This window comes from Haemaphysalis longicornis, unplaced genomic scaffold (genome assembly GCF_048455015.1).
Source record: "Haemaphysalis longicornis isolate Haplotype H1 unplaced genomic scaffold, Haemaphysalis longicornis Haplotype H1 scaffold_8, whole genome shotgun sequence".
Lineage (NCBI taxonomy): Eukaryota > Metazoa > Arthropoda > Arachnida > Ixodida > Ixodidae > Haemaphysalis > Haemaphysalis longicornis.
Window position 1 is genome coordinate 117203937 of NW_027526445.1, and position 20687 is coordinate 117224623.

General features: G+C 46.9%; 1 protein-coding gene and 1 non-coding gene across 2 annotated transcripts in view; both read right to left on the reverse strand.

Moving 5' to 3' along the window:
- Positions 1-20687, reverse strand: part of LOC144149266 (inositol-trisphosphate 3-kinase A-like) — a 488782-nt gene that overhangs the window by 348928 nt on the left and 119167 nt on the right. The window lies entirely within an intron of this gene.
- Trnal-cag (transfer RNA leucine (anticodon CAG)) lies at positions 3500-3583 on the reverse strand. Its single transcript has one exon. It is a non-coding gene; the product is annotated as a tRNA-Leu (tRNA).

Here is a 20687-nt window from a genome sequence, read left to right on the forward strand (position 1 = left end):
ATCCGGATGGGAAGGATGGGCGGGGTGGGAAAGTGAGTAAGACCACTGAATCTGCCTGTTGTCGAAAGCAATTACTGCTGACAATTAATTCTCTGGCGCAAGAAGTACGCTAATTAAACATACGCGGCCCCGATCTGTGGATCCCACCAAAACAGGCCGCCATTCTGCAATTCCCCGGCAGAAAAAAAATTTAGCGAATAACCACGGATTACGTAAAGGGCCGCGTGCGTCACTATGTTTTGTTTTAGAGCGCAGCTCTTAAGCGGCCGCTAGTAAGGTCTCGCGGCGTCCCTCGTAGCCGGCCTCGTTGTAACCGAGAGAACGGAAAGGACACCGAAGATCGAGACGGCAGGAAAGCGGAGGAGGCACGTATGTTGAAAGTGGGAGGGGGAAGGCGGTAAGCCGATGCCGCGCGAGGCGTCCTCAGCGGCGGCGACGCGCTACGAGGTATAACGCCAGAGCAGCGTACGCCGTCGTGCGTTCGCTGATGACTCGCTCGACGAAGTGCTGCCCGAGAAGATCACGAGCAGAGGCTAAGCGGCGCCGACGCCAGAATCCAGAAATGCGCGCCGCCGATGCAGCGGCCGTGCGCCGCCATCGCCTAGAAGACTCCGCAGTTCGCGCTGCGCTAAAAATTCGCATTAGGGAGTATGGTAATCGTCAGTAAAAATTTTACTTGATGTTTCCAATTAAACTTTCGGTTTATTTACTGAATTGTCTTTCATAATAATTTTTTTCCCTTTTTTGTGTGTGTGTTACGTCAGCATCACCCGGCCACGCAAATCTAAATCCTGCGTACGCCGCTGGTGAGGCCAGCGGGGAGGGAGGAAGGCAAGGAGGTATCATGACGTGACCGCAGCACTCAGAGGTCGCGCTGCGCGTACATAAATCCCCACTTCTTGTATCCAGTTCCCTGACTTCTACCCTCTTCCGCGCCACTGGTTCATTGTGGAAGCCTCATGGCACCCGTGGTAGGGGCAGGGTATTCTAACGCCTCGAAACAACAAAGGAATCAGATACTTAAAGTCCTCTACGCACCATGGTAACAGACTATTACCAGTCAAGAATTTACAGCGCAGACACACGAAGGACAAAGAAGCAGAAAGTTACACCATAAGTGCTGGCTTTCAATAGCCTAAATCAACGAACTCGTTGTTGAAAGCCAGCGCTTGTGGTGCAACCTTCTTCCTCTTTGTCCTTCGTGTGTCTGCGCTGTAAATTCTTGACCTGAACCAACAAGCACGAGTAGTTCTTAGTGAAGGAGGCTGGTTTTATATGTACAACCTCCTTGTTCTTAGTATTACCAGTCCGCCACGCAGGGTCGACAGGTTCCGCTGTTGCACGTAAATACGACTTACCTGCTTCGCAGACGGAAGGCAGCGCAGACATTTATGATCAGGAAGAAATGCAAAAACGGCCACTTCGCGCAGGCGTTAAAGCACCGGGTGTACCCTATATATTCGGAACTGCCTGCGCAAGTAACTTTTGCGCAGGTCTCTCAGGCGCGCAGGCGAAAAAATTCTAAAGCGAAAGTTTTCTTAGTGGAAGCGATGGCGTCCTGTCAGAAAACTAATGAACTTCCCCATAAACTGGTTGGTCGACCGAAAAGCTCCGATAAGACCACACGCGGGCGCAGGCGTGAAACAACTTGGCTTCCGTGATGTCAGAACGGTCACTTGAAAATCGCGAAAAAGGAACGGTTCTAGATAACTCAATACACGCGTAGATCACGGAGAAGGAGCGCAATAGTATGTATACCTTTATCTCATAAGCCACGCATTGGGTTACATTTAGATTATTCGTAGGTGCGTTTACTTAGTGCACCGAAATTCATCGCATGGGTTCGTTCTTCGTTTCCGCTTTGGGCCTTTGGAGGTCCGACGATCGATTGGAAGCGCGTACAGCCAAGGTTGCAATTTTTATGTTATTGTAAAGGAAAGTTTGACATCCACCTAAATGCAGCCAAATGGCTACAAAGGAAAGCTATACAGCTTGCTCAGAAACTTCGCAGTTGAAGAAAAATTCGTCCTGGTCCAGGATTCGAACCCGGGACCACTGCTTAACCGGGGCAGATTTTCATGTTAGATTTTTAATTTTTATGTTAATTTTTTGTTAGAAAGCTTTCGCGCTTCTCTCAACTTTCCTTGGGATGGGATGGTAAGTTTTTTTTCCTTTCAGCAGTAAATCTTGCAAAAAATCGCGTACATGCTCCCCCCTGTCCCGACCCTTCCATTTTTTTCGTCCCATTATGAACATGTACAGCGCTCAAACGCGGAAATTCGAACGGGACTGCATACATTATGACATTTTGTATGCTGAGACGCGGGCTCGATTCCCGGCCGCGGCGGCCGCTTTTCTGATGGAGGCGAAAAGCAGAAACGCCCGTGTGTACCAGGTTTCGGCGCACGTTAAAGATCCCTTGCAGGCGGTCAAAATTAATCCGGAGCCCTCCACTACGGCGCGCCTCATCGCCTGCGCTGCGTCGGCTCGCTAAACCCTACAATCAATCAATCAATCAATCAATCAATCAATCAATCAATCAATCAATCAATCAATCAATCAATCAATCAATCAATCAATTTTGTATGCTGAGCCCAAGGGCGGGGGTTCGACACTGACCGCGGCGGCCATTTTCCTGGTGGAGGAGAAGAACGAAGATGTCCGTGCGTCGATACTTTGTAGCACGGTAAAGATACCCACGCGGTCAAAATTAATCGGAGCGCTCCACTACGGCTCACCTCATAGCCCAGGTGTCTTACGCTTCGGCGCGTAAGATGCTTACAACTTACAATTTCCATTCTGTAAAATACTTCGTAAAAGAATGGGTAAAAAATAACTTAAATTTAGCCTCCGTCTTAAAAAAAGCGGGCATAGGCTTGGGGTATCTCCCCCCCCCCCCCCCACCCCCCCCCCCCCCAAAAGAAACGTGCTGAATTTTTTTATTCAATTTATTCATTTTGGAATACAGAAAAAGCGGGGGAAAGCCAAAATACGACTAGCCTGACAGAGGCCTTCCCTCCGAGCACAGTTGGAACGCTCATGGACAAATGAAATTCGAACACGAAAATATAAGCCAGAATACGCAAAACTGAAAAATAATGTTCGTCGAGGTCTAATAATGGCGCGCTATTGGTATACAGTCGATCCCGCGGATATATCGAATCCATATAGTATATCGAATTATTGCATATATCTAACAGTCTACACATCCCCTTGGAAATCCTATCACAAATAAATGATTTAATATATCGAATTATCGATATATAGAACTAGTTTGCGATCCTCTTGGAGTTCGAAATATCTGTGATCGACTGTATGTGGAAATACACATTTCCCAACGTTGCTTTTGTAACTAAGCCACTCGTCATTTTGACTTCCACGGGAATAAATAATGCTATTTGTGTGTTGTGGTTCATATTTTCATGTTCGCGTCTCATTCGTCCATGACCGAACACGCGTGCACAAACAAGAAGGAAATATCGAAATAAAAAGAAAGGGCTGTCAGAAGTGGGATTCGAACCCACGCCCGGAAGACCGGACTGCGACCTGAACGCAGCGCCTTGGACCGCTCGGCCATCCTGACAGGATGGACAGCGTCTCAGTAAATTGAAATTTAAACATGAACAACACAAGGACCTTAAATGTGTACGGGAAGGCGTTGTATGAATTTCCGCACTCGATACAAAATCAACGCTGGACTGCTTAGGCAGGCTCTAATCGTCGGGATGGCGAGCGCCCAGCTGATAGAGCGGACTTGATGTTATCACAGTTGATAGCATCCGGCGGCTCTGGCCGCATTAAACAAAAAAGCTGCCGTTCAAGAACGTTATGAATCTCAATCGCTGTGTTGCGTATTTTTATACTACGTGTACTGCCTATCGATTTTCAACGTAACCAGTGGTTGTTCACTCTAATGGTTGGTTACACCATAATCATCGGAATACTCATGTATGGGTGCTACAAAAATTAAACGGAGCAGGTTTCGTGAAATTAGAATAATTTCTCTTTTATGCATTTGCCAGCATAAATAGAATTTCTGAGTCCCGATTTTATTGTAGAATGACTTGCTTGAACACTCACTTGAAGGTTAATGGCTAGGCACATGGCGGAGAAATCGAGAAATCCCCTAAAGATCTCCAACCCTTGCTCCGTTTACTTTTGGGGGCACCTGTACAGGTGTCGTCTAAATTAACTGGAATACCGCGTCGTAAACTTACAGAAATTTCGATATTCTTCCCGAAACTGCCTGGCTGCATTGATGCGAGTTTTAAAGAGCCCTCCCTAACAGAAGAAGTTCCGTGTAAACCGGTAATGGCTGTTATAAAGCCAGTAAGACAAATATTTTGCGCTATTCGCAAATCCTTGCTCCAATTACTTATGACAGCCCCTGTACACAGCAGGAGGCATGCCTCTCCCATAAACCTTCTACCATTCGAACCTTGCGATGCTAGAACCCAATCGAAATTTTCCTAATCCACCCTTCCATCGCATTCATTCTCGTCCCTAGAGTTCCTGTATATGCTCCCTACGGGAGGGAGCATATACAGGAACTCTACTCGTCCCGTACTTATAGCGCCATCTATTGGTAGCTACTGCGTTTCCCGGGTGGTCCTTCAAGTGTCACTTCTCCGCATCACAGGTCCAGTAGAGCTGTGGTTAGAGCACCGGGCTGCTTCTCTGGCGACCCGGGCTCAAACGAGAGCACGCCTAGTCTAAACTCACAACAGGAATACCATAAAAACCTAACAAGAATTTCTGTCGTACGACAAAAAAAAACTTTGTTGTGACGACAGAAGTCGTCATGTTACGACAGAGCCACCTGTTGTTGCGGCACACATTCCTGTCGTAACGATACAGTCAATTTTCTCAACGACAAACATTACTGCAGTCACAACAGGACTGCCATTTACGCTACTCTTCACAATGGGCTATAACATTTAACCCGTGTGATGATGGAACAGCAGGGTCACGACAAGACAGGAATTCGGCACGACGGCACATGAAAGTCAGGTCTGCAGGAATACGACACACGGGATGACATCAGAATCACGACACGGCAAGAATACGACAAGACGACAGTATACGACACGCGCAAATACGACAAACTACAAAAATTTTTCCTGTCGTCTTTTTCGACTGGAGTAGGCGAGCCAAAATTTATTTTCTCTTTGCAGCGGCACCAATCTTGGTACCATTCGTGTTGACGCCCACGACGACGAACGACTACGGCCACTTTTCGCGTTTGATGTCAGACCTAAGACCTTCGGTCTGAAAATTTCTGTCGTCGGCTGAGAGCATACTGTCGTCAAACCCGTGGCTACGCGACGTGATGGAGAAAACATCGCGCTCGCTCGATCAAGCACCCGGCATGATTTGTGCTATCTGACCTTTTCGTTTCATACGCGGGTGCCAAAATGCTAAATAACGCCCGCACGCACACACATACACAAACATGGACACGCAACCTCACGATGTTTTCAGAGATTCCCCTTGAGATTCGACGCAAAAACGCCTCGTTAGCATACGCGGGAAACAGGAAAAAAAATAACATACACATAAAAGCTCACCAAACGACGCAAGGAGATATGCCTGTTCGCGCGTATATATGTACACACATGGTGGAAAACAGCTCAGGGCGGTGTTTACGTCAATGGAAAGCATTAGCGTTGTGGAATGCGTGAGGTGAACACTCACTTTCCTCTGGAGGAAAGCGACATCGAATTCGGGCCACAAACGAGCAACAAACAGATCTGTTTTTTTCTCCTTCACCTACTTCAAAGCGTAACACAACGACGGCAAGCCACCATATGCAGTTCCGATAATTGTATAGCCTGACGTTCTTGGCAGCTCTGAACAAGTGCTGTTGCTTTCGTCAGGCTGCCGGTTCACTTCAGGCCTCGGACAAAAGTAAAAACACGCGAGAAAGCATTTCCGGAGCTTTTAAATGCAAGGACACAGCTAAACAAAAAAAGTATATATATATATATATATATATATATATATATATATATATATATATATATATATATATATATATATATATATATATATATATATATAATATATATATATATATATATATATATATATATATATATATATATATATATATATATATATATATATATATATATATATATATATATATATATATATATATAGGGTTAGTAGAGACAGAGACACTCGAGAAGGACATTAAAAATAAAAATAAAAGTTACTGACGTTTCAGGGAGCGGACTCCCTCCTCTTCCTGAAACGTCAGTGAACTTTTATTTTTATTTTTAATGTCCTTCTCGTGTGTCTCTGTCTCTACTAACCTTATTTTTTCACGCTCTGTGTGAGTTGATTCCAGACTATATATATATATATATATATATATATATATATATATATATATATATATATATATATATATATATATATATATATAGAAATAAGGGTTGGCAGTCGAGAAAACCTCGGAAAGCAAAGAGGAGGATGTGGTAGATCATTGAAACAGATTAAGAATTTGGAAAGAAAGAAAGAAAGTGAAGAAAAAATGCCCGCCAGGTGGGATCCGAACCCACGACCTCCAGAACCCACGACCTCCAGAGAGAGAGAGAGAGAGAGAGAGAGAGAGAGAGAGAGAGAGAGAGAGAGAGAGAGAGAGACGAAGGATGTTGATGATCCATATAGGCTCAGCTGTCACTATTTAATTTTCTCCGCAACCAGGCGAAAAAGCGCCGCGCATGATCCGAGGACAGGAGCAATGAGGCAATTGAGCGTTGTACCTTCCCATTTCTCCCGCTCTCAGGCTTCTCCAGTGTTTTTCGCGTACTCAGAACGAGCCAGCATGTACAAGTGAACGCTTTACGGCATTTCTTTAATATCTCTTAAATACGCCAGCCCCCGCCCTCCTCAAAAAAAAAAAAAAAAACTAAATTAGCAGAGACACTTCACACAAGTGACGCATAGGAATGAGACAGCCTTATAGTGCCATGGGTGATATTTTTTTCGAGTAATGTTTCTACATGTATCAAAGTTGTTTCCGCCCGAATTATGGGTGCCGCCATGTTCCTCCGCGCCGAGACGGGCAGTGAGCCGGCCTTCCCCTTCAAACCATGCAAAAGCGGGGCGCACACATTTTTCTTCGATATAAGATGTTACTTATGAGCATATAGATTCCTCTAAACAAGAAAAGTAATATCACCACAAAAGGAAGACCGGCAATGCAATTCCAACAAGCTGTTATGGCGGGATCCACGGATCGGGGCCGCGTATGCTTAATTAACGCATTTGCGACAGATAATTAATTGCCAGTAGTAATTCCTTTCGACATTAGGCAGATTCAGTGGGCTTATCCCCACTCGTGAATCTTTCTATTTTTCTTTCCAACTTTGGGTTTTTCCCGCCAAAAGCTACACCTGCGATACAAGGCGCGCCATAGTGCAGAACTATGCGGATTAATTTAAACAACGCCCCTGTGATCTCTAAAGGGCTGTGCAATGTCACAACACGGGCGTTTTCGTCTCTCGCCTTTTATCAGTAAAACGACAGGCGCGCCCGGGCCTGCAACCGCGCGTTCGTGCTCAGCAGCCCAACTACTCCACCACGGCGGATCCGCGATCTCTTAATGAACACGAGACACGCAACGCATGCAAAATTGGCTCCCACACCGAACATACAGCACCTAGCTCAGGGCTGCCCAAAGGAAAAATATCGTTTAATTAAAGTGCGCACATATGTCAATCGTAGGATGTTGGCATTCCTAATCACTGTCCTTGGCGTGCGCAGCAACGAACTCGAATCCCTTTTCTTCAATCTTCGCTCGTTAAAATAGCCCCCCGATGCGGACCAAATTAATCTCGTGTGACACACTACAACCCCACAGTCTTCAGCTAATATCTCCTGCAGTTATCACACGGGCTCATTTCCGTTAGTTTCGAAAAACATTCGGCGGCCTACGGCCTGTGTGCGGAGATATGGAACACGCGTCCACTGCCTCATTTGTGCACACATCCGAAGTGAACCAATTTTGCGTGAGGGTTCGACGTACAACCTTCATCCAGATCTTCAAGGCCGTGCCAGAAGTATCTGGACGACAAAGTGTTCGAAGCACTTGACGTTGACGCGTGACCGATTTCCTTTAATCAGTGTAAGAACGAAGAGAAACAGAGAGCGGGAAAGAGGGAGGGAGGGAGGGAGGGAGGGAGGGAGGGAGGGAGGGAGGGAGGGAGGGAGGGAGAGGCTTAATGCGTGCTTAAAAGGTTTGCTTCACATGGGGGTGAACACAGTGAGGCGAATTAAAGAAATGGAGCAATGATAGGAAATAAGATAGAGACTAAAGTTAAATTGGGAACGGCTTAAAATATCAATAACAGGAGCAAAAGATCTGGGGTCCTATAGGAACGCCGGACAGCCCGGAATAATTCCGACAGGTCTGCGGAGCCTTTCTCCGCAACGCCGTGTCAGTGTGATCCCGTGGTCCAAGAAAGTGACACAGTCTCAATGCGATGAGGAAACGCTTTAAGAGAGAAAGGTGCTTTTTACGACTTTCTGATCTAAAACACCGTAGCCTCACTGGAGACATAGCTCTGTGGCTTAATACCCTTTGACATCAAGCAGAAACTTTTAACGAAGACTGTATTTATTTCTTTTCAAGTCGTAGATAACGGGTAGGTGCTAAGGAGTTCTGCGATGAAGCGCAGGTACGGAAGTACAATTATCGGCTTCTCTGATGTAAAATAGGAAACCCTTGCTATAACGAGGTCTTTTGGACAGTAAACGGGCTTCGTTATAAGCGCTACTTTGCTAAAAGCGGGAATGAGTTGCTTTCTGTGCAGCACGGGCGTAGCCAGGAGGGGTGTTTAAAAGTCAGAACACTCCCCGAAATTTTCAGAGCGCTGCGTACCCACTTGCCCTCTTTCCTTCTTTCTTCCGCCAATGCTATTTGCACACCACATCGATGTATCAAAATGTAGACATGAACATATAAATGAGGCGTTTATTTAATTTTTTTTCCAAATGAGCCAAATCCAGAAAGCGAAACTGAGTCATAAAACTGCACTGACAGGCAAATCCTGGCAACTTTTCTCTAAAAAAGGGGTGGCAAGAACATAGTTGAGATAACGCCCTGGAAACGTGTACGCAGATCGTAGTTCGTATCGAAAATTAGCCAGATCCTGCGGTTTCACGGATAAAAAAATTGAAAATGAGACAAATCCATTTCCCCAAGGGAAGTTTGCTTTTTGGCTTGATTGTTTAGACTGTTTCGTGGGTGTTTCCGGAAGTTTTTTTTTCTCTTTTCTTGCTTTTCGGAGCTGGCTTATTATGAATTCAGACGGCCATTAGAAGATCGGTGAAATATGTGACCCCAGATGTCAATGACAAAATTAACGGAAGAAAAACAACGAAATGAAATTGAGAAATGGCAAACAACGGTTTCATTTCGTCTCACCAGTCCGTACAAAATAACTCCAGCTATATTTATTTTTTACTCCCATCGTTTTCGTACTCAATTAAATAGCCGCCGCTTACAAGCACTGGCAAATCCCCCCCCCCCCCCCCCTCCGTCTGACAGTACGAACCACTTCATTAAGATGAAGAAGAAGACATGAGCAGCCTTCTTGTGAAGCGTTTTGGAAATACATGGCAAAGCAATCAATAGCCAATTGCTTACTTCATCAGTGCCTTCAGGAGTGCCCAAGAAAATTATCCCAGGGAAAAATTCTAAAAGAGCTGCTAATGTTGCCAAGGACTTGCTCTCCTGGTATAGTTGTTGGTTTCTTGAAGCCCTGTTGCATATTTTTAGTGCCCTTTCCACCGAAACTCAGTCGCACCACGCTTGACCGTCAATTTAAACAAAGTTCTCAAAATAATGCCGCATGGACTTGAGTGTTTCAATTCAATATTAGCCAAATTTCAACGTATCACCCCGGTATCGCTCACATTCACGGCATAATTTTTTTCTTGCTTGCTGCCCTAAACTTCTCCTAGCTGACATGTATAAATATATCATATAATAGCTTTGACGGCGTAGCATTTAGGTCCGGTAACTAACTTCCGCTTGTTTCTCAAATTCGCGTTAGGTTGCTCTGGCTCCTTTCGAAAAAAAAAAAAAAAAACGCTTCAAATGACTATGGCAAAAACAAGAATGACTAAGGTATTTCTCGGGAGCGGGCTTTCTTCTTTTTATGCTTTTACCAGCGGTATACAAAACCCATCGAAACATATTTCTAGCCCCGCCACTGCTATGCAGTGAGCACGGCATCTCTCTGAGCAAAGGACGGACATCGAGTACTGCCCACAAGAGCGTACCACGGCTAACCGAAAATACTTACGAAGCCAATGCAGTTCGCGCTGATTTGGCTTATCTGAGAGCAAATCCTGTATTCCGGTTCTCTTACTAGACGATGCCATAACGAATCACAAAGGAGAGAAGCTAGGTGCTGTATCTAATTACGAACGAAAGCAAATTATCAACGGAGGCGAAACACTGAAGGCAGAGACTATAAACGTTACCGCGTTTCTTTACTATATCTTCACGGAACCGTGGACTTTAAAATTCTATCCACCATTTCAAGTGATTGAACCTTGAACAGTGAATTTTTTCCGTGTATTCCCCCTCCTCATCACTTTTCTTGCACCCCGTTTGGTATCAAAAAAGGGAAGAAAAGGAAAATAATTATCTCTTTACACTTGAAATATTTGCTGTGCGCTGTCCGCGTCAGCAACGCTCGATAACGCTTTGGTTAATGATTACGGTGGACCTTAACGCAGGGCATATATTGCATTTCGGGCAGCGCTTCTCCTCCGCGGTGTTAAAGAGAGTGGCGGGGTGTAGAACCCTGTTTAACTCTGCTGTTGAAATGTCGAGGTATACTTTGACAATCTCCACTACTTTCAGTGTCTCTTTAAAGCATCAATCGCTACTATCTACGCCCCCACCCCCCCAAACACACACTTTTCTCCGACGTAGTTTTTCCAAACACAAGTAAAACATATTGTAGCGTCCTGTCAAACAGGGACTCCTGTCTAACAGGGACGCAAGGAAGTTGTCTTTACGAAGACGCAGGGACAAAGTATTTATTAGGCGAGGTGCCTAACTTGCGAGGCTAAACAGAGAGCACCGGTTGGTGGTTCGCAATATGGTGACCAAAACCCAACCACACGAGCCGCTAGCCAACGCGCTCCTTCGTCGTCGTCTGCTATGCCGCATCACAGGGCACGTATACCCACACGGGGGAGTAGCATGTCCATTAGCATGTCCGCCCTACTTGATAATGCCGTCGTCCCACAGTTGCGCACGTGACAATATTGTCACGAAGCCGGAGACGACGCAGTTGTCTCCAAGGAGTTAAATTTCGCCTCTCCATCTTCTTGGCGAACTGATGGAGACGAAATAGTGATGTTCTTTTGATGCGCGAGCCGAGAGGACGATCTCGACTCGCTCCGATGACCGACGACCGATGCTTGGAGCGGGTGAGGGACGAGGACTGCCTTCCTTGCTGGATATTAGGTTTATTTACACTATTTACATTACTCCAAGTTTACATCAGGTCAGAGTGACGGTTACAGTGTCACTCTGACAGCAGCAGCCTGTTCGGCCGAGATCTATACTGAACTAGATCCCCTCTCGACCGACCCCCGACAAAACCCAACACTCCGGTTTTGATACCAAAAACCCCGCCTCCAAGATGGGGGCGTTCAAGAAAGAGAGAAAAACCTTTGAAACAATTAATAGAAACCATTGATTGGCCACAGGAACCAGCCAATCACACATGTGTCCCCACCTGCGGTCACGTGACCCAACCCTCTCTCTTATACACTCATAGTGCGTTTCCCACGCACGCTATTACACCCGACAAGCAAATACCGGACGTCTGCGTCCTAAAGTGGACACACCATTACGTTCAGCGGGCGGCATCTGCTCAAAAGCCAAGCCGACGGCTTGGAGCGGTCTTCGCGCGGCTAACCTCCTCCCGCGTCCTCGCCTTGGCGCCTTGTCTGCGCGCGCGCCGGGACGAAGAGGGAGTCGGTGCTAATCCCTTCCCAGACTAAAGGGGCGCCGCCGCCCGCCTGAACAGCCCACGGGAAGAGACGCTGCCAGCCCAGGCGACCGTCATCGAGGCGAACGACCCGTCAACGGAGAGCGCCCGGCGCCGGCTTCGCAAATTCTCAAAAACTTACACCGCGCGCCTTTCCGATACTATGAGACACACCATCATTCAGCTTCCCGTCAGCTTGTCATGCCGAATGACCCAGCCACCTCCGACCCGACAGAGATACTCAGGCTAATCGCCCCCGTCTTTTGGCACACAAAAGGACGGGCACAAAACACGCTCTCCGCGTCCCCGAACTTGGCGTCCGTGCTGCTACATGAAAGGGACACGGGATAGCAGCTACCAGCGGAGGCGACGCGGATACATGAGCCCCCGACGGCTTTCATTAATTACATGAGGAGACTGAACTTAACACAAGGAAAACAAGTTTATTGGAGCGAACTTGTGCTCCCCCCACAACTCAAAGAATACAGAGGCGGCGAAGGAGCTGTCAGCAAAGTGACGTGCGCAAGCGAGTGTCGGCGAGTCGAATACCGCAGCGTCTGCTGTGCAGGCTATTATCTTTCGGCGCGAGTGTTTCTCGAACCGTCGATTTACATCCAGAACATTGTAGATCAAATAAGATTATTCTAGGCTAGTGACGTACGGGCGAAACGCTCTCCGTATCAGAATGAGATAACCCGCGCGGCATAAAAATAAAGAATGGAACACGCGCTTCGCTTGGGACACAGATAACAGGGCCGGGCGCGGCCGGGCAATAAAAACAAAACATAAACAAACAAACACACCCAATGCATGGTTCGCGGCATTATAAACATGCTTGCTGCTCGCGATACAAGTATATGCACACAAGAGTTGTAAACATTGTCTAAATAATTACGTTACCAGATTAATGTGTAGAGTGTGTGGGCCATGTCAAATTTTTTCCCGCGCGCCGACTAACGCGCACAGAGCGTTTGAAAGTACCGCTTCTTGCCCCATCCTCCCAGCCGATTTGCTTACGTAGGCTGCGACGACAGAAGTGAGACCGCACTGTACGCAGCGCTCCCTTGGCTACCGCTGGATGACGCCACCGATCTGCCCCAGGTGCGATCTTGGAATGCGAGCAGCCGAGCGGAAACCGCGCCCGCGCACCGTCGCTTTAGATAGGAAGAGCGCTCCCCGATGGGCCATGCGAGCCACCTTGTAAAGAAAATCAGTTAAAAACGAGCTTGTTCAGTTGAGCCAACGCCTCTCAATAGTATAGATAACAGCACAGGTAAGCTGAACGATAGTCTAGCACATCTAACACGTACAACCGGTGCGTAAAACAAACAAAAAGTCCATACCAACCATACAATTCGTGAAAATGAAAATTTTCAACGCTGAAATCCTATGAAAACATATTGAAAACTATTCCGACGTCTACAGTTGAACACGGATATATCGAACACGGATATATCGAATTATTGTCTATATCGAACAGTGCAAACATCCCCTTGAAAATCCTATGCAAAAGTATAGAGCTGTTGTGCGCGTGTATCGAACTCCTGATCAAGGGCAAATCCGATATATCGAATTCCGCACCGAAGGTGGCCCTGAAAGTTTGCTTCCTTTGATGGGGTGGAGTTGATGATAATGTTTACTCATCGCAGGAGCTGCCTGGCTTGGTGAGACAGAGGCGGCGTCCGCGGCATTATGTAGCTTCGATGGCCTTCAACAGCTGTTTTCACGTTAGCACGAGGGGCAGCTCCATGAGCCAGAACGCGGATAGTGGTTGGGGCGAAAGGACATAAAGGAGCAAAAGAAATTGTCCGGAGGCCCTCTTTTTCTGTGTTTGAGCTTGTTGGTGTCTCGTGCAGGGGGACCGATGCGGCGTTTTATGGTTGTTTTGTCCAAGGCATTCATTTCGGAGCAACGAAGGCGGCAATTCGTTGGGTGCAGGCTGCTGAAAAGATGTTGGTTGAAAAGGCGTTCGGAATTTCTCGCAGTAGTTTTGAGGGCGATGCACGCATCAACGTTGACGTAAAGGCCAATGCAGCACAACCCGCCCCCAGCTATTGCTGAGCATGTCGGGTGCAAAGCGGCTTCGTTGCACGCCTCCAGATGGGGGACGTGTTCGGTTCGGATACTGAAGATAACGGCACTCAGTGCCTGACAACGTTCCCAACCACCTACTGCAGCCGATGTTCCGTAAGCGTTATTCGCGTCTGTTGTGGCACAGTGTACAGCGTTGATTTTCTCATTTGTGCGTGTTCGTAATCTTGAAGACAATTTGGCGAACTTTACGACGCAGAAAAAAAACAAGCGAAGCCCAAAGACATTTCAATGATAAATAAAGTGCGGTGGTCATCATGCTGCGCTTCGGATTTTCTGTGCTTTGAGGGACAAAACGGTAAACTACCGTTTTCCACGACTTCAGAAAACTCTCACTGGTGTGCGGAGTTGTCAGATAATCTTCAGATAGGCGTATTTTATATATCGAATTATCGATATATCGAATTCTTTCGCGATCCCCTTGGAGTTCGATATATCCGTGTTCGACTGTATACGATAGTTGCTGCGGCGGCCATGCTAGTTTTTCGTCTTCTGTCGCCCATTACAGGCCAACTACGGTTCTATACTTCCGTCAAACAGTCATAATATGAATTACATGGGTTAAACTACGCAGCTCAGTACCAAGTAATATTTTGGCACACTCGCTGATTCGGTGTCCCTTTAAACCCGAAATACATGCAATCTACGCCACAACCTCGCGCGTGCTGAACGAAGTGTCTTGGTATGCAGAATACGCTGTCGTGGCCGACAGACCAGCCGACACGCCTACATCGCAGACGACCATTTCGGTCGTCCGTGATCAGCGTGTCTGCAGGCGAGGAAACGTGGTGTGGGGCGCCGTTTCGCAAGGTGCTTTTAACACGCCGCTGTGGTTTCGTGTTACCCGTCGTCACGGCGGCGCCAACGAGGCAGTATATTATCGCCGATGTTGTCACGTAGACACCTTTGGCGCCGCTTCGACAAGGCGTTAATTGGCCCATTTTGCAGAAAAAAAGAAGAAAGGCACTCCAGACATTATGCTGCGAAGTGGCCTGAGCGTACCGATTTTTCTGATACTGTGTGTCACGAATACGACCCCCCAGCAGACGACCGCACGGCGATATTTGCCGGGGCCACTTGGACGCCATGCACCAAGAAAAGGCGTGCGCGGTGAGAAGCCGGAGATTCTTATGACCAGGAAGAACGGAAGGCCGCTCTCTGCTCGTTGACAGCCCCATCACGATCTTGCCTTCGAAGACTGGAGAAAGTCGTGGTTAGGCCTCCAATTGGCGACGGAATGTAAAGGATGAAATGTTAAAAGCAGACAATTGTAGGCTTCAGTCATAGTCATTAAAAATCCGAGAATTACAGCTTTGCGCGGCGACTGCCGGCACGGTTCAATTAAAAGCTTGCATGGTTACAAATGTACCGGACTGCGTTGCCTCCTTTTCTCATAGTCGGTCTTCCCGCTAGTAAAACGAAATAACCTTGCTTTAAGGTTTCCCGCTTTTTCTTTAAATAATAATTGCACATTTAAAATTTTCCCACTGACGAATATCTCCCGCGCATAAAAATGTCGAACTATTTCATGAAAGTACTTCTCGAAGCGTTTGCTGCCGCCTTAACCTGTGTTGGGCTGAAGTGGGCTCGGGTTGGCGCCGTAGCGGGGAAGCCATCGGGACAAGCTGATCGAAAAGAGAGGGACGAGTATTTTCATATGTCACGCATCTTAGTGAATAGGTGATTATAGCGTTCTTGAGTGCGCGGTAATAAAGAGTAGGGTTTCGTGTCATCCCCTTTTTAGCCTGCCATACACAGAGGCCAGGATCGCATCAATTGAGCAAAATCCCAAGGAGGTCATACTTAAGACACACTAGCGCTGAGAGGGTACCTTTCCGTTCGCCACGAGTGAACACCTTGTTAATATCCGTGACTCTGTCCTCCTTGGCTTGAAGTAGTGGGTACAACCGAAATATACAGCCGCTCCAAACAAAACCAGATGTTCCTAACAAAAAACGCCCACTCCTCAAGTCAAACTCGCCCAAATATTTCCCCGCGGAGAAAAATAGCGCCAAATTTGGCCAGAAAGTCACCAAAATTTCTGGAACACTATAGAAAGTTCATTTAAACGTAAATATAGAAAAATAATGAAAAACACCACGTAGTTATTGAGCAGGCAACAAACCAGAGAAGCTATCAAACACTTGGGCATTGAAGCACGCCGTAGTGGAGGGCGCGTACAAACAAACATCTTCATTTTAAAAACAAGAAAAAAAAGTTCCTGCATTTTTGCAGCCGCCCCTTTCCATAGGGGCGATTTCCCGTTCAAGCCGGGTGATAGGTCGCGTGACGGTATCACGTGGCATTTAGCGAGAACGCAAGGGGTAAACCCGCAGATGTCGGTGAGTGCACCGTCTGTCTCCCCCACCTCCGCGTGGTCTCGTAGCCCAATTAATAAAGAAAAAAAAGGTCTCGTATCCCAATAGGTAAGACAACAGGCTCTCGCTCCATTTCTTTATTCGGTCAAGGTTCGATTCCTGGCGGTACCAGTCATTTTAATTTGTACGCGGGGGTTTTCCGTTGACACCAACGGTCGGGACATAACCCTTGGGGGTAGAGGTAAACAGCTTCGTTAAAAAAAAAATAAAGGGAAAAATAGGCCCAAACGAAACAAAAAGTCGCTCACTTTGGCAATTAATAGCCAAACCTAGCAGCTATTTTTCCCCTTTACCAGAAAAACAGCGGTCGCAGCGGTAAATCCAACCCGCGTACGCGTGCTCGCGTCTGTGTTGAACGTGGCATTTTTAAAGAACTCGCGAATTAGATACAATGTAAGCTTGGTGGCTACTTTACGACCAGGCGCTCTCAGTGTTGCATCGGAACATAAAGGACACGTGTTTTCCGTTTCAAAACACCTCAGCGAAGGACGCGTTTTGATGGCTATTGTGCAAGTTTCTTTTCCCTTACGCGAGCAGCACAGCAGTAACCGCCACAACTTACACCATTCCCCGTTTCCATATCCGTCGTTGACTCAGCAGTGCGTTAACCTCCATTCATTCGTAAACACAACCATCAATTGGCAGAAAACGCGACCACGGGCGGCGCTGCGATAATCATGCAAGACGTCACGTAAAGGAATCTTGCAGTTGCAACTGCTCCATTCGCTTTCCCTGCCGTTTCTTCGCGTTCGATTTACGCATATGCTTGCCCGCACCGGAATTTACCCGTGCCTATCTTTCAAATGCAGAGCATTTCAGTAACTCACGATGTCACCCGCGTTGGCGTCCGTAGTCCGCATCGCTCCCCCTACACTATATAAAAAAATAACACCTTCTGGCGCCAGGTTTCGATCCCACGACTCTGCGGGCGGAACGCAAGGTACACGGCGCTCTACTGACTGATCCACAAAGCCGACACGGAATGGAAGGTTACGCACGCGCCTTATATCCTTGACTCATTCAATCGTCGGCCACAGGTGCGCCCTCTCCCCCGCGTCCTCCTCACCTTCTCTCCGCTCGCAACACCCTCTCTCGCCGCGTTGAGTTCGCATCACGCGTTCGTGTGGTGGCGCGATTTCAGCGCTATAACACTCTCTCGCGAAGGGCATTGGATTGGATTCGATTGGATTGGCTTGGCTTGGCTTGGATTGGATTTGGATTGGGTTGGATTAAAGTGGATTGTGTTGGATTGTGTTGCGTCATAGCCGCGCCACGTTGTGTAATAGCCGCTCCACGTTGCGTAATAGCCGCGGCAGGGGGTTCACGGCACGTTTCACGTTTCACCATCGACTTCATCGACAATGTCTACGCTGGAAGACAATTACAACAACAACAACCAATACGTAATCCATAAGACTTGCAGGCGCGCCCCCCGCGGAAATGCTCTGCATTTGATCGTGCCCCTCGCGAGGGGGGTGTTTTTGACGGCGTCGCTGTTCGGCGTCGCTGCGGTCGCGCTCGAAACTCATCGGCTAAGCAGCTACATCAGCGCTGCGAGTTGCAGTACAGTGTCGGTTTTTCTGTTCAGACAAGGAAAGTGTCCCTCTTGTCGTAGAAATCGTGAAAAGGACACAGAGCCCGGACGGTGGGCACCTTTTAGCAGGCGCTCAAAATAATAGCGCGCGCAGGGACATCACACATGCCACGTGGGTGCTCTGTGCAGCGAAGCGTTTGTAAACACTCATCTGGGTTCAGATCTCGCTGGATAACACGTGTTTTCTGGTTATTTATTCGTCCCACCCCGCTAACCATAAAGCCTTCGTTGTGTGCTCTTTTTTACAATAATGGTGAGCCTTGAAATCCCATAAACCATCCCAATGCGTTGTTGTTCTGCTGTTGCCTTTCCGGGAAAACAGCGTAAGATGCTGAAAAAGATCCCGGGCTAAGCGCCAACAGTCACCGTTGCTTGATGCTACGAATACACGGTGCATCCGTTTCTGTATCCAAAAATATTTCAACAAAGGGATCAAGCAACCCGACAACCGATGAAATGCAAGGCCTAAAAAAAAAAAAACTGGCCGCGTATCTGCTCCTTTCGTCGCAAATGTCGACAAAAGACGGTAGTCTTTGTCGACATTTGCCAAGTAAATGCCTCCCTTCGCTTTCCCACTGCCCTCTCATGCTGTTCCTCTTCCGACGCGCTCCTTCCAAGGTAAACACACTAAATGTTTGCTCGAATCAATTAAAATTTACCGCGTTCCACGGCTCCACGCCGGGTGCCTCGCTGCCAGCGCTGTCATACGGCGGAGACACGCGTGAATCGAGGCGCCCTACTTCAACGTTTATAGAACCACGTTGCCCTAGTCCCCGTGCGTTCCAAGCAGAACGTGGAACCTATCTAGTAGAACCTTCCGTAACTGTTGCCGCTTGATTTCTTAACATGCCGCCAGAAGCTATAGATAGTGACACGGGCGACAGCAGGCGACGCAGTGAATTTTTTTCTGCAGTGGATGTATTATGTCATTTCGCAAAAATAAAGCATCTATGAATTTTTTTATAAAGGAACACTGTGAATATCACTTATGTCTTAATTCTCTGTCTTATATTTGCGTAATCTCTTGCTCTTGTTCAACAATGTTGACAAGTATGAACATTGACACCAGACTTTGACGTTTACATTTGGCTGTGAGGTGAGTATACAATACTATTGCGCAGATTTTGTTTCCCTTTGGCCGTGTGGCTGAATCGAGTCACAGATAGAAAGACAGACAGACATATAGACAGACCAAAATTTCTGGATTTACCCAAGAAACACCATCGTCTTTAAAAGAAATCCTAGCCTTCTTTCTGTAGAGTTGATTGATTGTATACGGTTTAACGCGCCGACGCTACACAGGCGATGAGGCGCGCCGTATTGGGGGGCTCCGAAATAATTTTGGCCACCTGGGGATCTTTAACGTCTTTCTGTAGAAGGTTGTGGACTTCGCCAGAAATCATTACCGTGCTCAAAGACCGTTTTCAAGAAGAGTGTATTTTTGTAACGATGCGGAATTCCAAAAAACATGCCACATACTGTACTTTTACGTGGTTACAGAATCTATACATGCCGGCGTGCACTAGGCTCCCAAAAATGTAAATTTGGCTCAAGATAGTCAACTGTCTTTAGGAGCCTGCAGCAGGCCTTACACCAGGCGTCTCGACGGTACGGACTGACTGTCTATCAGCCTCCTAGCCTACGAGCAGCGTGGTCTGTTAACTTCAGAATGAAACAAGTCTTCTTTCAATATTAGATTTTGTGTCCTTAAGCAAGCAATGTAGAATACTCAATACGGACCAGTACTGCAGCCAATGCCCACCATTTTTACCACTGCGCCGAAATAGTGTGTGCTCTTGTTTTCATTATGATTAAAGATTGATCTTAATGGATAAAACTAAATACATCTTGGCACAATTAAATATAAAAGCTACTGTCAATAACTGCATTTCTAGATACCTGGAAGGAATTTTCGTGGTATATTGTCCAGAGGCAGCATTGAGATTTGCCACTCATTCAGATATGCGCTATAATAGAACTCCACTGAATGAGCAGGGGTAATTTTGTTCAATTCAATTAACTTGACCCCGATTTTGCCAACGATTCTTATTTTACTTTTTATAATGTGGGAAAGCCGAAAGAAGCTCCAATAAAGTGCTCGAACAATTTATTCACCAGTTTCGGCTTTTACGCTGGTAACCATGGGGGCACGCGATCTCTCGAGATTGTTCTCGACAATTCCAGCCTTCACTGCCTGAACTAGATCATGGCAGGACTGGCATAAAGAGCCGATTCGTTGTGGTAACGATGGTACGATAGAAATTCGGTGCCCAAAATCCGCCTCCCTGTAATCCGAAAATTCCGAGCAGCGTTGCCTGTGTTGCTCTGATATAACGTTACAGAATACTAAAACTTCTCCATGAATGTAAACCGTGACGCAAATCGGTAAATGCTATACAGTCAGCCGCAAGTATACAAACCTTCTGTGAGCCCCAACAACATTTCTAAACCACTGAACGAAACTTTAACGATGGTATACGAAAATATAAGCATTGGGCAGAGAAATAACATTCATCTGAGGTAAAAGCAAAGAAACAACAATAAGTATTTTAGTTCCTACTGTGGGAACGATTCTTGGGGCTCACTACTTGGTGCGCT